General features: G+C 27.8%; 1 protein-coding gene across 2 annotated transcripts in view; it reads left to right on the top strand.

Annotated features, from left to right (window-relative positions):
- LOC107164968 (contactin-5-like) overlaps positions 1-18,562 on the top strand; it is a 468,396-nt gene that overhangs the window by 226,613 nt on the left and 223,221 nt on the right. Inside the window, exon 1 of one of the 2 annotated variants that reach the window (XM_089215857.1) lies at positions 18,387-18,406. The exons of the other annotated variant lie outside the window; for it this stretch is intronic. The gene's annotated coding sequence lies outside the window, so the exon portion shown is untranslated. Of the gene's footprint in view, positions 1-18,386; positions 18,407-18,562 lie in introns of those variants that run through there. 2 annotated transcript variants of the gene reach the window in all.

Below are 18,562 nucleotides of genomic sequence, written 5' to 3' on the forward strand. Positions count from 1 at the left end.
AGATACATTAGAGTCACTTATTTTTAGTTTTTTTAGTTAATTCAAACTAAATGTGTGTTTTTTATGTAGTTATTTATCAGTTAATTAATTTTATTAACATTTTTAGTTAAACTTTTTCTCCAATTTTCGAAACACTGAGAATTTAGAGTAAATTTTATTTTATATAAATAATAATAAAAGGGCATACTTAATATTTATAGTTAACTATAGTAAAATTAAAATCTCATAAAAATATTTTAAACCTTACAATAATAGCACTATACCAGATAACCAAGTTTGGTGTTTAACGATACGGTGATGCTGTGGTGTTTTACAAATAATTAATTTACCACTCTTTTATTTTATCTGTCAATTATTTGTTATTCTTAATTATATTATTTTTTCCATACATTTATGTTTTTTTATGTATATATTATACATTTTTATACTGTCTTTATATTTGTACTTTGAAAATATTATAAATATTCAGAAAAAATAAAAAAAATTAACTGAATTTCAATTAAATTAAGCTACTTTATCTATATAAGCTAAAACTTATATCTTATAACTTAAGTCATAAAAAAATAAAAGTTACATTCAACTTTAAATTTCACTTACTCGTTTACAATACAAACTTAAAATTACAAGTTAAATAAATTATATACTAGCCCAACTTTGGAAACTAAATGATTCTTCAATTACTGTTTTAATTTTATACATTTGTACGTTTTATTTATTAGGTTATACGTTATAGTATGATGATAGTCACTGGTATACAGTTAAAAAATGTACTAATATGTTTTAACAATTTTTTTTTTATTTTATAATTATTCCGTTTTCGATCACGAACACGCATAAGCAAAGACAATTTGAAATTCGCGTGATGACAATTTTATTATACTATATCAAGGTTAATAACACGGGAAAATAAAGAGACCCATCCTATACATACAAACTTGTAGAGTGAGTGTCTTGAATTTCATTGTTTAAACGATAAAAACGAAATATGTGTTCTAGATTTTTTTATATAATATGTATATATTTATCAAATTTACATAATATTTGTCCACTCGCTATCTTCCACCATTATCTGCTGTGACTACATACACTCACATGTATAATATATATGTCGAAAAGAAAAAAAAAGTGAGATACATCCTACATCCAACCTATATTATAAAGGGTGATTCAATTAAATGGGTACACTAATTATCTCGAAAAGTATTAACTTTTTTTTTTTAACTTCTATGTTTATGTTTTTCTAAAACCGTATAATACTTAAATTTTTTCACCCTTATATTTATTTGTAAAACCACTATGAACTTTAGATTCTCAAATAACATATAATAAAAATACTATGAATTAATAATCCCAATATTATTGTGAATTACGTGTTTACTATTTTATTTTTCATTGATTCGTTTGTAAGGTACATCTTCTCAAAGTATTGGTGGTTTTCAATAATTGTAAGTCCAAGAGCTAGTCATAAATTTGATATCGTTAAACACAAGGTAACAAAATAAATAACAATAAATTATTAAAAATTACAATTGTACTTTGAACCCTAATCATTTATTAACTTATCGACTAATTAGACATGCCGGATTACCCAAGAATAATAAATGATAAACTGGAAATATATAGTGACAAATGTATTTAAATCTTTATTTCAAAGATTATTGTTTAAAAATTAAAATGGTATCACCAAATGTCCACATAATTATATCTTATTAACACTAATGACCAAGGCATATACCTTGAAAGTCTGTGACTGGTAATATGAATATAATATTATGCAGAAAATAAATAATAAATACCTAAATTTAAGCACAGAACAATAATTTAGGTGATAATAATGGGCAATTTTCACTATTTAAGATAATCTTATCAAGTATCTTAAATAATATTGTTTTGTGATATTGTGAATGATATGAATGTTGTATTCTGTATGATTATAGAAGAAAATGGAATAGAATGATAGGTATTCTAATTTTACAGCATGAATTAAATTAATTAATTACCTATCTAAAATTATGTTATACAGTTACACGATTTGAAAATCTTATAACTTATTTTTTATTGTACAAACACTAATATCAAATTAGTGTATTGATATTATTTGATTAACAATTAAATCGGAATCCCAAGAGTTCAAGACCATTAATAAACAAGGATTGTTTAATCTACTATTGTGATACCTACATATTCATACATATGTATACATTGTAAAAACAATGAATAACAAAAAAAAATATAATAAAAATCAATAGGTACCTATTGTACAATATACATACATATACATACTAAAAAAAATATGCTGGGTATAATAAACACCAAAATCTTATGAAAATAAAATGTTTTGTTTGAGGTCTCATAAAATTGTCTATAATAAAATTTGATCTGATTGGTTTTCCTTTAAAATTATCATTGATAAATTAATATCATATATTTTAATCAATGCATTATCTAATAATATCGTGGTCATAAATAATGATAAAGATATCGCCAAATATTGATAATATTATTATTATTGTATGGTAATAATAAGTATATGCGTCTTAAAGATGTCATAATATTGTCATGTAATGAAGACAATGAAGGGGATCCAATACTACAGCCAAGGTCATTAAAACGTAGCTTTTTATGGTCAAATTAGCATATTATAGGTATAATAAGACATTCAACTAATTTGATACAAAGCACAACAGTTATAAATATTGTTACCTATTAGGTTGTACGGTAGCGAGTAAATTTATAATAAAAATGGTTTCATCAATTCATGATATTTTTATTATATGTTACCATTTGAAAATCAAAAGTTGATAGTGATTTCACTAATAAATATAAGGGTAAAAAATTTAAAAAGGTCATACGGTTTTAGAAAAACATAAACCTAGATATTAAAAAAAAAAAATTAATATTTTTCGAGATAATCAGTGTACCCACTTAATAAATGAATCACTCTGTTTATGTATATATATATATATATATATATATATTGTTTTTATAATAATACGTATCGAAAAACGGATTTGCTGTAAACGGCGGTCGACCTTTTTCGTGTTTTTCTCTCTCTCACTCTCTTTCTCACTCTTTCTCTCTCCCCCCATTCATATATTAATATAATATATCATGAGCATAGACAATGACACGCCGTCCGGAGCCGGCCCGGTGGGAGGTTTACCTACCCGACCAGTATACCGCGAGCACGGTCGAGTGACGGGCCACACGCGAATATGAATATATTATTATTATTTTCCATACCTCTATAGTCTATACACACATAATATCACGAGTGGTGCACAACAATGCCGAAACGTTTGCCCGTTCACATACTAGCGTAGGCACAGACGCGTGCACTCAAGCATTCGGGCAGGACGAATAATAATAATATGAATTATGACCATGGTATATACCCGGAGACTCGTGCAACAACCACCCGCGTGGTCCAAGGGATGACGATATCCGGAACAGCGTTCATGACACCTTGACCAGCCAGTGTATCGCACTCTAGGTAGTCACTGCCAGTCCGTGTGTTTTTTTTCTTTTCACCCGTTATTATGATAATTATATTATTATTATTATGATTACTTTTTGAATTTGAATTTTCGTGTAGATCGCATGTGGTGCACATGGATATTATCTTATTGATGCACAGTCTACGTATAAGTACTGTACATAATATTATACTAATATGATAATAATATGTACTTAAGGCCGTATTGTTATGAAGTTGTAATTAATCATTGGGCCTGTTTTAAATTTGAATAAAATACTAGCATACATATTAGGTACACGTCATATTTAGCTCCCCGAGACAAGAATGATTTTCAAAAATATGACAAAGAATATAGGTAACGTTCACCGCACTGTCGCTATAAAAATATGAGAGTTTAATGTTTATTTATGCGCAGGGGTAAGTGGATGAAACGAGGTAATTGTGAAGTGAAGAACACAGCAATATTATTATAAAATCATAGTGGCCCAATAACAATATTCAAGTACAATAATATTTTGTAAATGTTTATTGTTTAAATAATTTTTGTAAATTTTTATTATTTAACTAGTAATAATTAAAATTATTTTAAAAAAAAAATTGAAGAACTATTATTGAAGTACATAAGATTTCAAATTTACTTGTTGTATCATTTTGTATACAGATTATAAATGTTTTATCTTCTAATAATAAAAAAAAAAAATTACTTTATAATAACAAATTAAAATACCCATGAAACTATAGAATTTGATATAAGTATGCTAATACGTTTTATTTTTTAATAATTTCAGATACATTTTTATATTTGTCAAAGCAGTTATATAATAGTTTTCCAGGATATTTTTTTGATTCATTGATTGAATTTTCTTAAAATGTTATCTTGTGTATATAATAGTGCATACGCTCACATTAATATTATTTATTCAATTTAATATTATTAAATTTTGATTCACATTTAAATTTCCCATTATTCTATGATTAATTTTTTCAGCATTATTATCATCTTTTGATTCGAACAATAAATACTTACATAATGAGTCTTCAAAAATATGTATCAATCAAATGCTTTATATAATGGGATATAAAAATAAATTTTAAGCAAAGAATAATAGTTCATAACCTTTATAGATACATTCAACAATATTTAATTATTTAAATAGCATTTCAAGAATCAATACCCAATTGACAATATTATTATAAATTATTCTACAGCTTATCGATCTATCCAAACGGCGTTTTTGATAGGCAATTTAGCTGCACACCTGTCATGAACCGTGTTTTCTATATTATCCTATTTTTTTTTTTTTTTGTGCATTTAAATAATATATTTATTTTATTACTAACTTTGAACAACAATTTTTTCTCGATATTTTAACAACTTAGTTAAAATAATTCATCAATTTTAAAATACAAAACAGAGTGAATAGGGATATTGAGTTGGATAAAAATATTATATGTATAATATAATATTAGAAAATATTTAATTGAGATCGATTGGTAAGGATTAATTTAAGTTCAAGTGGTATGTAACGATAAAAACTATGAAAAATTCATTTAAAATAATGAGCCAAGCGATTTTTTTTTGTTAGTTTTTTCCATTAATATTCAATATTTTATTATTATGGAAAAAAGGTTTTTGAAGAGCACTCATGTATCTTAAAATATATTATGTTGCTGTTTGGTTTTTTTCTGTATAAGATTTAAAATGCTTTTAGAAAGAGGTAAGGAAAAAATGAATAGTAATTAGTATAAAACTTATAGGTTGAATATATTTTATAATGTTGTAAAAACAAAAAGAAAAAAAAAATTAAAGTTTTCATTTATTATTCTATTTATTTTTAAAACCAAAACTGAGGAATAACAAAAGCGGTTCTGCATTTTTTTTCTCTTATTTTTTCACAATTTAAATGCCAACAGCCAAAAATATAATGAAATGGTGTGGTTGTTACTACCTTATTCTTTAACATAATATTTTTAAGATAATATTGTCTTAACGCATACAGGCAAAGTATTTTCTAATGTAATGTTTGTTAAAAACGTGAGTATCATAAAAAAGAACACATTTACTCTTTATTTAATTTTGTAGCTGCGCGCAGTCTTTCAAAAATATCGATCCGATCATCATATTTATTATTATTATTATTAAAACTTAATAACCTTTTAAATAAATCCTTTCATGAGAGACTGTGGGAGATAAAAGTAGTACAGTGCACAAAAACTATTGTTACTCGGTATAATGATAATATTACAATGAACACAACGATACCACTTATCGGTTTCGATAATTTTCATTTGTACAAAGGTATTATATACCACCGTGGAAGAGGCTTAATCTCATAATTTATAATCGCCGTTTAATCCGATTACGACTTACTTTAATATTGACTTTTGGCGCTATACTCTTCCAATGATTGAGATATAGTAATAAAATATAATATTAATTTAGTATATAGTACTTCGATGTGTTCATATACGGACGAGTTGTCATATTCTCAATATTCATATTGTTATGTTATAAAATTTGTCGTCAATATTATTTTATAAAATTCATCATTAATATTTTATATATAATATGGTATGGTCAAACGCTGATGCAAAATATTTTTTATTTGTTTTCTTGTCGTTTCACGTCACCAAACCGCGGACGATGGCATAGTATATTGATTTTTTTTCGCAAAAGAGAGTCAAACGGTGACAATATTGTTCTAGAAAAAACTAAAAAAAAAGAAAACTAAATATAAGAGGATCACCAATCAATGTAAATATATCAAAAACACGACGGTGGCATATTTACAACATGATTTAATAAATAAGAAAATAATAACTGCACGAATAGTAATATTAATACTATCAACATAATTATTAATAACCACTTCGCGTCGCCAGTCACATTAACAAATTTCATCACAACGTCTGACTGACTCAAATTGGTGAATGGATTTGCAAATAAGCCCGCCAGATATGCTTGTTTTTCAATCCTACGATCGTCGCACATTCCACACCCGTTTACAAACCTATCGAAGATGCACTCAACGTCCTGAAACCTCGGACAGTGAGCGATTTGATCGATCCACGCACATCTACGTGCCAGAAGCGATGTTTTTATTTTCCGTCAATATAGCAAGGTATATCGGGTATATGGTATGTATGCAGTTTTATACCTATCGTACGAACGCGTAGGTGATGCGAGATAGAATAACTTATATGCACGCGCATAATAACATACAAAATGTATTAAACGAATACAATTCGAGTGGGTGATTCGTTCGAGTGCTTTCTTCAGTGATATTTCTGAATCCTGCTAAACGTTTATGCTTTCAAAAAAAAAAATATTTCGAATATAAAATACTGAATTTTGTGGATTCACAATATTCAGTCTCATTCGTAAAAAAATAAAAAATAAAATGTAAAGCATATTAACCTCTTCAACAAAATATACTACGTCATGCAATATTATGTACTAGAAAAACTACGCAGGTAACAACTTTTATTTATTTTTTTAAACGCAGACGTTTACTGAGATAATAATAATTTTTAGTATAGCCTACACAACATAATGATAAACATTTGAATTACGTTTTAAATTTTCATACTGTGTTACCGTGGTCAAAGGTTAGATCACAATACGTCAAAAAGTGATGCATTATGTCAAGCTCTTGCGACACTTCGATTATTTGGTGAGGTAAACATAATGCGTTTTTAATTTTTATGTTTTCCTGTCATCTAAAATAAACATAACCCTTTTGAATTTATTTTAATTGGGTATTATTTTCTTTACATTTTCTTCACATCGCTATACACGGTTCGATATAAATAATGATTTAGGCAACGTTAATGATACCTATCCCCTTGTGTAGAAGACCACTCGATTTTATTCAATTTGTTCGGAAATGCAATTTTAGTCGGTTATAGTAAACCGAAATATAACTCGATATAATCGTAATACTCGGAGAGTTCTTCAAAAATACTACGATTTATACAATAAATAAAGTTGATAGTCTCAGAGTGTTTCACAAAAAAAAAAAATAATGCTCTTCTTGTCATATAAAATAAATACATAATACCCACAGATTATTAACTATTGTAATTTTCAAAAATCAGCCAATTTTAAGTTGACACATATCCACATAATTTCTAAATTAGTCAGACTTTTTTAATCAGTATTTAGTTAGACGGATTTAGATCCGTCATTTTGGAGCTCAAAACAAAAAATGATCTTTAGCGCTGCTTCATTTTCATGTGTAGGATCTCTTAGTGTACCAACCTTTTTAGACACACACACACACAATAATATTCTTGCATTGAAGGTGTTTTTGTATCAAAAGCGTTTCACAAAAAGGCAATTAAAAACAAGATATGTACGTGAAGTTAAAATTATAATATTCACCGTGCATAATATGCGGTGAAAGAATTTTAGGTAGACATATTATCTGCATCTTATAGATACGAGTATGTGTTTGAAATAATTACCGACATAAAATTCACGATTCTTTTTAGCACCCTTTTCCTGTACAAAACTACCACCTATACCACCTACACAGTAACCTTCTAAGCCATGCCTATATATTTACCTGTATACAAAATACAAATATACAAACGTCGATTCCTTTTACTAATCTCTTTTCTCTCCCACGTCAGAAAATTGTTATTTACCCAACATTTTAACAACAACATCGTGTTTCTCTTTATAATTCGTCTCGCGTCTTTATTCATCGGTTTTTTTAAAATTTTTTTTTTACATTCGACAAGCAGTGTAACCATCAGATAATAATTGAATGCGTTTTGTAAAAAAAAAAAAAAAAATGAAACAACATTTCTAGTAAAAAAAAAAAAAACCAATGCAGTGAAAATTGATTTTTCGCTGTGACTGGTCGTATTTTTTAAAACTTTTAGTGTCCTCTCTGACTGTATATCATCTGTGTTTTATAATATTGTTCGCCTTTTAATGCGTTCATTAAATTAAAATGTCATCTTGGCATAATACCACGGTAATTTTTTGGATGCACCTCATTCGTATATAAGTGAGGTACATCGAACATACAGTTTTAAATTTATTCCTGGAATATTTGTTAAGGACGATAAGGACAAACATCCGATATAATATTATTTATACATGTATAATAGGACCGCTACCACATTAGGTATAACCTGCTGTATACTAATTACATTCTACTTAAGCACACGATTTGTATACTATTAATGGTATGGGTTTTAATAAAATATAAATTACAGTAATTACAACGCAACAATAATATATTATGTTGTATCCATAATTACATATTATTATCTTTGTTTGTGTTTAGAGTGGCCACAGGTAGAGGTATATTATAATTGTATAGCTATTACCTATTGGTGTAGTAGAAAAACAATAAAAACCATATCCAAACTTTAAAAACAATATCGAGGTGATGTTTTTTTTTAATATAGCCAGTCAGTTGAAATATTTTATCGGATATTTTTTTTAATTACTTGATAATGGGTATCTAGTGACTATTTACTATTTAGTGAGAATTTCATTCCTCCAAAGGTAATTATTTATATACGTAAACCTGGCTAATATATGAAGCAAATGCAGATTAAGTTATTGTTTTAATAAAATCCCTATATCGCAGGAGAACAACTCTGGTTCATGTGACGATAATACGTGGATACACGATGATCTAAACACGTGACAGTGTTTGTTTTTATCGATAAAAGACGTTGTATCGACCAAATGTATTATAATAATATAATATATCGTTTAAACTATACTTGCTTCGATGCTTTTCTGTGCTTGTTAATTCAGAGTGTTTGCGAGTTTGAGAAAATCATTGACGCAAAACGCGATGTACGTACTTTAACTCCACTGAAGCCCATAATTTATTAACACTAGACGAATTTAATATAGACGACAAAGCTACATAATACATTCAATTCACACATCGATTGAAAGATGATGTATATAATATGTTATACGGCTCTTATACCGTCGTCTCCAATGGAGGTTTGATGGCTTAGATACGATAGGAGTATATTATTACAATCGGTTGTAAAAGATCTGATGAATAAATCTGCGTTATATTATTATCATTAATAGCGATAAGATAAAACATTATTTATTTATTTTTACTTTTATGTCATATTATTATCAATAATAATACCATGTTCCACATTGTAATGTTTAAACGTACGTCATCACGGCCGTGCAGGTTTTTAGGTGCAGTTCGTCTGTTCATACAGTGATAGCCTGTCGTAGACTTCATCACAGGACCTCATAGTGACTTAGAACTGAGGTCTCTGTGTTTATTCACGACCGGCGGAGAACGACAATGATGCTCATCCATAATGCAGGGGACGCGAGAGTGCACTCGACACGAGCGTATCGTGGCTGCTGGGATTTCGGGGCATCTGTCCACGCACTCTCACCACGTATAAACGTATGATGTAAAATTTAATAATATATACCACTCGATACGCAGAAAGTATCCTAAACCCTTGTGCATGTGTAGGTATACGACTGCTCTCGATTATAATATTATACGCGTACAGCTGATTGTGATTTTCGAACTGTTATTTCCTGATATAACGAGGTTGTGGCATACGGCGAGTTATAATCGGTATCGCTACACAGTGGCCGTCCCATCGTTTACGCACGAAATAATATTATTATATCAACGTGTGACGTTATTATGGGGCACGGTAGTTATACCTGTAAAATATAATATTAAAATAACGTGCTTCGATCGACACAAGACCTGTGCGTTATAATATTGTAGTAGGTACCTAGGTATTGTTCTTTATTATACTCACTCTGTAATGCCTTGTTTACTATAAATAATAATAGAATATATCATCAATGGTACTACAATATTGCCGTTACTGCATCGTCATATTAATCGTCGTAATTGACTGCAAATCGTCGTCATATCGCGTGTTTGAATTATATATAGGTATTAATATCGTAATGATTGATATACTTAATATTATATATTCATATGATATGTGGCGTCCGTCATACCGCTAACGACGCAAAGCGTTTCCAGAAATTCCAATCTACATAATATAATGATAATAATACTTATAATTATAATAATATTTATTATTCTTATTAATATGCAGTAATGTTAATTCAATGATCTTACCGAGTTGCATAATATTTAATACCTCGTATAAACGGTTTATTTATTTCTACGGGTTTTTAATAAGAATTTCTTATATAGTAATTATTTAATTTATATTACATAATATAGTTATCGAGAACAATTAAGATAAAACATCTTTTGTGATTAAAAAAATTTTAAAAAAAAATTTAAAAAAAAAATTGCCTTTTTGTCTTTTAAATATTATTATAAAATAATCTTAATTTCCATTTAATATAGCTTATTTTTACAACTTTCAAGACTAAGCATAAATTCCGTGAAAGATTAAATGGTTCAATATAATATGTATTTAGTAGAATGGATATAGTTTTAAAATAATGGTATTATTCTGAAAAATAATGTTACTTTTGTGTTGAATTATAAACAATGATAAAACATTTATTAATGATATTGTAAAAGATATTATTTTTAAAACGTATATAAGTAACTAATGTATTTGTAAATAAAAATGTATGCAAGTTCCCCCCCCCCAAAAAAAAAAAAAAAACAAAAAAAACAATGATCTATATATTATATACACAAGATTCAACATACAGTTTGCGTTGGTACAATATAAATATAATGTATCTCCACTCTAAAGTATCCTCAACTTTACGTGTACGCTGTATATTTAGATAGTAAAAACATGGAGGAGACATCATAGATTGAGGGCCACTATATTTTTATTGTCGTATAATGATTGCTAATAGTGATGGCCAATTGAGGCAGTTTGGTTACATTTTTATATAAACTTATGATTATATTTATATTCTAGATAGTATCACTATAATGGGTGGTTTCTCATCTAAAAAGATTCGCATATAATCATTATTTAATATTTGATTATTGTTCTAGTACAGAATAGATTGTAATTTTTAATGAAAATAAAAATAAAAATATATATATATATATATATAATATAATATAATATAATCATATTATCGATACTCATACTTTGATATAGCTGGCATACACTTATTTGGTATCAATTGGAAACATTAATTCTCTGTTTAGAAGTTATTCCTAACTAATATTTCTAATTTTTATTTTGTTTTACGTATGACACTATGTCTGGGAGTAGACTCGAATGACTAGTTCGGATAGCTATTTTTGAATAATTTATAATTGGACACTCTTAAGTTTCTGCCATGGAAGGTTGGGGGATGGCGGTGTTGCCTATATCTGTTAGTTCAGAGAGAGATGTCGCCAGTGCCTGGGATTCAAACCGTCGACAGTCCAATCTATAATTTATTAAATATTAATACTATAAGATCTATATGTGTTTGAAGTTTTTTAATATTTTATTTCCACTTATTCGTTATGAGTATGAATACTACCTGTAACGTTTTAGTATACGAGGCACATAATTAATGTATGTTTTTCAAAAGTGATGTCAAACGTAGTCACCCTTTTGATCAACTTTTGGGTCAAATTTACAAATTATAGTATAATGTATTTATTGTATTTATAATATTAATAATTTAGTTGTACCAATTCAATACGAGTTAAATATGAAAATTACAATCGATACAGTACAAACTGTATTTAGGCGCTTCACAGCTTTCACCAAAGTTCTGCAAGTTTTCGATTTTCTTTTCACTTTATTTATCATTGATTTTCATGCAATTTAAAATTAAGATTTAAATTAGTGTTAATGAAGAATCATAATAATAGGATTCGATGGACGTTGTTTGAATCCAAAGCTTATACAGCAGAACGATGTGACAAAATGAAAAGAAAAACAAATAACACTTTGGAGTTCCAAAAATGTATTATTTTTTCATTTCTTCAAGCATTGATTTATTAATATTTGCAAATATTCACGATAATGACCTATAGAAATAAATAATATATTATTTAATAATATGGCACAGTTAACTTGTCTTAAATATCGGATATGACTATTATTATTACAATTGATATTATTATTATTATTACAATTACTATTATTATTTATTATTATCTCAGTGGTGGATACGAAAATGAATTGGGTCGAATATTGTTGGAACAAAGGCTGGTAGACGAGCATCCTACCTTGCCCAAACACGAGCATTTGTTACTTGTTATTTGCGAAATGTCTCTGCTATCCCGAAACAATGCGAAGGTTAACGAACGCGAAAAGGGCAACCGGATGGTACTGAAACGGAAGTCATCGGTTTTCAACCGCAATTGCGTTTAATACCCGTACGTGGACGCACGTGAGAAAAACCCAATGGACACATTGGACTTTTTTATTTATTTATTTTCCCACGTATAGGTATAGGTATATAATAATAATAATAAAATACCAACCGTTGTTTTCCAACACCCTTGCCCGGGCCAGCATTTTTTTCATTTTATTTTCCTTTTGAAAAGCTCCAGGGTTTTTTTACAAAAGTGTATTTGTCAGACAAATTGCGAACGGTTCAAAAGGTCGAAAACCAAATTATTCGGCAGTCAGGTTCGATATCTCTCCCCATGCCATCGCCATCCTTCCACAGACGACAAAAACCAAATTAGCTGTGTTAGTCACGATGACGTGTCAAAACTATAAACGTTTTAAAATAATGGTAAAAACCATAATTTTTCGTGCGTGGTGTGTGCTGCTCACGTCAATTCGATTACGGCATAACGCAAAAGTTTTCGGCTGCATTTTGCTAAACTCTTACCCTGGTGTTAAAACCGTAAAGCAAAAGTTTTGACAACACGATGCGATAAATAAAAACACAATCCCTGTGCCACTATTTAAACACACATATATATTATATATATAAACAGATATGTATTATTTTCGTTTTTCAAATAATATACTCCAAACGTTCCATGTCGTCGTATCATACGTCGAATTTCTCGATGTTTATTTTAAGTTTTTTTCCTCCCACTCTAGCCACCACCCCCTAAAACCAATTATTTCTACAATAAATTCGATGACGAACGACTTTATTTTACTTTACGCTGTCAATCAGCATGCATGTACATAATAACATTATACGTTATACATACAGGGTTATTACTGTATCCAGCAGGACCGAGGTTGATAACATTTTTTATTGTTATAAAATATTACATAATAAATGTCCGTGAACTTGGTGGCACTAAGGTAACAGAATTCAATTAGACCTATCCAACAATTTTGTTGGACATTGTTAGAAAGTTTTTTTTTTTAAATTTGTTGGTCAATAAAAAAAAGTAATGTTCAATTTTCCAAAACCGCCGCCAAGTTCTCATCAACGGCCAACACTAGATCAAATACAACAAAAACTATCCAAAACTTTTGATGACAATTTGTTGGACGTCGTTAGAAAGGTCCCACGATTTGTTAGATCACCATTTATTTTTTACAAATTTATTAAAAAGTTATCGGCACTTTTTCAAAAAATCGTATAAAATAAATGGTGATCTAAAAAATCGTGGGACCTTTCTAACAACGTCCAACAAATTGCCATCAATAGTTTTGGATAGTTTTTGTTGTGTTTGATTTAGTGCTGGCCGTTAATGAGAACTTAGCGGTGGTTTTGGAAAATTGAACATAACTTTTTTTATATTGTCCAACTAATTTTAAAAACTTTCAAACAAATGTCCAACAAAATTGTTGGATAGGCTTAATTGAATTCTGTTATCTTAGTGCCGACAAGTTCACGGACTTATAAAATGTATCTAAAAAAATTATTTTCTATTTTCATTTTTTTTTCAAACTTTCTAAATTATTTTCTCATTGGTGTATTGTGATAATCGTTTATCAGCACTTTTTTCTTATAAAAAAAAAAAAAAATCATTTTGTTTACTTTCTTTGCGGTATGTACCTATAACCATTTTAATTATCTTATCTTAAAGTTATTACATTTGTATTTTCTAATGCATTACTTGATTTAGGGTAAAATAATCAGTTTTAGCCTGTGTGGCCATAATATTAAAGTTCCTGAAGTTATATTATAAAGTAGACATTATACCAGATTCTCTGTTACCAACTTTAAACGTAAAATATTTGTTTTAAACACTATTATAATGTTCGAAACTCTTACCGAATGCTCATTAGAAACAAATCTTAAGTATGAATAAATAATGTGTTTTTTTATTATTATTTTTGTACTTGTTATTTTTTTTTTCACTCAAAAGTCAAAACTTTATTATTACTAAGTGATTTAGAGTAAGGTTCTCCAAACTTGATTTTGTCATTTTTTAGTTAATGTAGAAAAAGTCAATTCTTTACGATGGTAATTTCATTAAGATTGAATTTTTAGTTAAAAGCTTAGCAGATTTTCTTTTATAGATAACAAGAATTCAATATTCAACCCGTTAAAAAAAAAAAAAAAAATACAAAGTTTAATCTAACAATAGGTAAGTTAGGTCTCCAAACACAAAAACAAAAACAAAAAAGGTTGAATTATTAAAATGTTTTAATTAACTAATTGTAATTGAAGATCTTTAGAATCGTATAGTGTTATGGCACCGATGATATACTCATATTGTTTAATGTTAGTTTTTATATAACTTTAACGTAGTTCTGCGTAAGTTATATGCCACCTTTAAAATAAAATAGTTAGATCATACAATCAAATTAAAACATATATTTTTATTAAAATAAGGCTTCAACAGCTAATTATTTAGCATGTGGTTGTAGAATTAATGTAGATACAATATGGATACCTTAGTTATGATTGTATGTTATCATGATTACAGATTAAGTAATACAGTATTATATATTTACATTATATGCGTAGATTTAGCTTAATAATTGAAAACACAAACTATGCTCTCATTAAATTTACCCATCATGTTATTTTATTTTAATAAATCATAAAATTATAAATAATTTCAATGAAATGAGCATCATTGACAATGCGTAAATTCAAGATGAGCACGCTACATGCATTAAATTTGTTATGTCAATCAAATTATAATATTCGATGAATAAAATTAATTTAAAAAATGAATTTTTGATGATATTGATTGGCACAATTATTTTCGTCGTTCAAAACAATAATAATTAATGGGTATAAATAAAAATTGAACAACAATTATTATTATGATGCGTAAAAATATCAGCGAGTGGTGCACAGCAATTATTGTTATACCTATATACTCAGAATCCATCAATCACGATCGTAATTGTAACGAATTCTTTGAACTATTATTATTATTATTATTATTTAATTTGTATACCGGTATTATTATACTAAATTATATACTATTGGAATTAGATAATAATAAACTACCTATATACGTATATTATTCCTACAATTGATATGTATACTGAAATACTGCAGTGTTGTATAATAATTTTGATTATAATTATATTCTTACTCGTTTTTATTTTATTAACTGATACAATTTGAGTTAAACAATAATGCACATGCACCGCTGTATCTATATCATAATAAAAATATTGCATATATTCCATATTTACGAATTTGTGATTAGAGGAAAATTTTCTTTGATATTAAATAATATGAGAATTTATACGATATAAGACACCATAAAATATTTGAAAATGCACTGCTGCAGCAGTATACCACACAAATGCGTTGAATTTTGAGACAAAACTCCTGAAATTCAAAACACCATGATGGAAATATTTATAATATATTTTATACTAAAAAAAAAACTGTGGGATGTCTGTCAAATGACATATTATTTTTAAGAAAAAAAGACTAGAGTTAAAAAAAAAATCATCTGTTTAACAATTTACAGTAAAAAAGGCGAGTTTTAATTTGAATATACAATAATTTTGTACCGCCATCGCGAATAATCTCACTAGCAATATTTTGATACTTAAAAAAAAATATGATAATATGTTTCTAAGAATACTTAAAAATTCCAAAAATTATGAATCGTATAAACGCATAATAGTTTGAGTGATGAATCGGGGTTGAGCACCCATCTACACTAATTATTATAATGCAATATTTCGCGGTAAAGCATAAGTATAACTTAAATATTTTACATACGCAACGCCTTTTCCAAAATGATGAAGATATGTTTAGATGCACTTAGAAAAGTACCCACGCTTCAATTATTAGGGTATGATGAAAATATATCATTCCTCTGGCGAAATGGAAAAATAAAGACATACAATATAATATGTTATATATTTATATAAAAAAAAAATGGAGACAAAAAAATAATACGATTCCTACGACGTAATACAATAATAATAATAGTATTGTTGTGTTTGCATATACTACGATGGTGTTAATATAGACGTGGTAAAGCGTCGTAACTGGTAGCTGGTACTTATCACCTACACCTACCTGCGTAACATAAGCAAATACACGATCGACAATGATCGACGGGTTCTTTTGTTCCTTGTTCGATCGGATGGGATGTGATGGATATCCGTCAGACACTCAGACGTCCACCACCGGCATTAGTGTATCGTGTAATAGCTGTTATATTTAACAACAAGCCATATGCGGAATCCGAGAATCGGGCAGATCCAACTACGGAGGTCCTGCACTACCGAAACGGTTTTCTGGTGGGTTATTGTTTCTCATCGCGTGCATAAATTTGTAGGCACCATCGGTATACAGTGATATAATTCTTTATATACACAAATTAGATATTTTTTAATTATTTATTTATAATATCCGTGCTGTCTGGTATCGCCCAAACATTTTTTTTATCAATACACTATTTGTAAAATAATATATCATATTTGAGACACTTAATTTATCAATGAAAATACTACAAATCATTGAAAATCAAATCATGCCCGAGCCAACTTTATCTACCTAAGTAAGGGAGTAAAAAAATGGAATTAATAATATTATGTATGTTGAAAAATCTATTGATATAACTTTTTATTTAAAACTGACCAATAGTTTTTGAGTATATTAACTTCTGATAAACCAACGCGTATTAAAAATGTAGTGAACAAATATCAAAACTATAAATTTAAATTATTATTTACCATCACCTATAGGCTACATTATATTATTATGTAATCCTGTGGCAGCTATTTAATGACAAAAAAAAAAAAATACGAATTTCCACTAATTTGTAACAATAACAAGGTATATTATAATAATATATGTAACCTATGAAAACCATAATGGTTACTAGAAAAAAAAAAATTTTAAAAATCCATTTTAGTTATTTATGCATTTTCCTTTTTTTCTGTAAAAATGGCTAGCTAAAATAACATGACTAAGTTTAGAAAATATTAATGAGCCAAATCTATTTCGGTTGATTTGATTTACCAACAAACAGCTCTTCATTTTTATTATATATAAATTATATAAGTGTGAGCTCAATATAATTAAATATAAAGCCATAATATTATAAGTACACATTATGTATTTTGTGACGGATTCATCATTCACCGGTGATTCTTATCATCCTGGTAGGATTCTCGATTCTTATACAATTTATTGGCTGAGCTGTGGGAAATAAAAAAATTAGAATTATTGTGGTTATTTAAAATTGGAACCTTGATATTTAAACAAATATCCTAAGTATTTTAAAGATAAGATTTAATGTTCTACCGCAGTTTAGTAATCAAAAAGAAAAATAATTATGGTTTAAAATCGTGATAGCTGGTTAGCTATATGACTATTATCACTCGGGTAAAAAGTATTCATCCAAATTGTGTAAATATTTTTAAAAAAATATATAATTATTTCAGAAAAATTATTAAGTAAAATATAATGATATTTTTAACTAATCGTTAAATATTAAAGGTTTTTATTTTTTGTTACAGGTATGAACACGACAATTTTTGATGAGCTTTTCATGTAAAACATTAAACACATATGTTCAAAACAAGCAATAATCAAATTTAAATAAAAATTCAATAAAGAATAAACTAATAAGACATATTTGATACGCTGTTTAGGTGAGTATTTAAATTTTACAAAGAATTTTACTGTGGAATAGTGGAATAAAAAATGTTATTGTACTTAATTGGTACTGAGATAAGTTTAAAAAAATGCATTTGTTAGAATGATGAGTTTTTGAATGCTAGTTTGAAGAAATATTATATTTTAGAATA

Source organism: Diuraphis noxia, unplaced genomic scaffold (genome assembly GCF_037042655.1).
Source record: "Diuraphis noxia isolate RWA-SAM2 unplaced genomic scaffold, SU_Dnox_SAM2 contig0001, whole genome shotgun sequence".
Taxonomy (NCBI): domain Eukaryota; kingdom Metazoa; phylum Arthropoda; class Insecta; order Hemiptera; family Aphididae; genus Diuraphis; species Diuraphis noxia.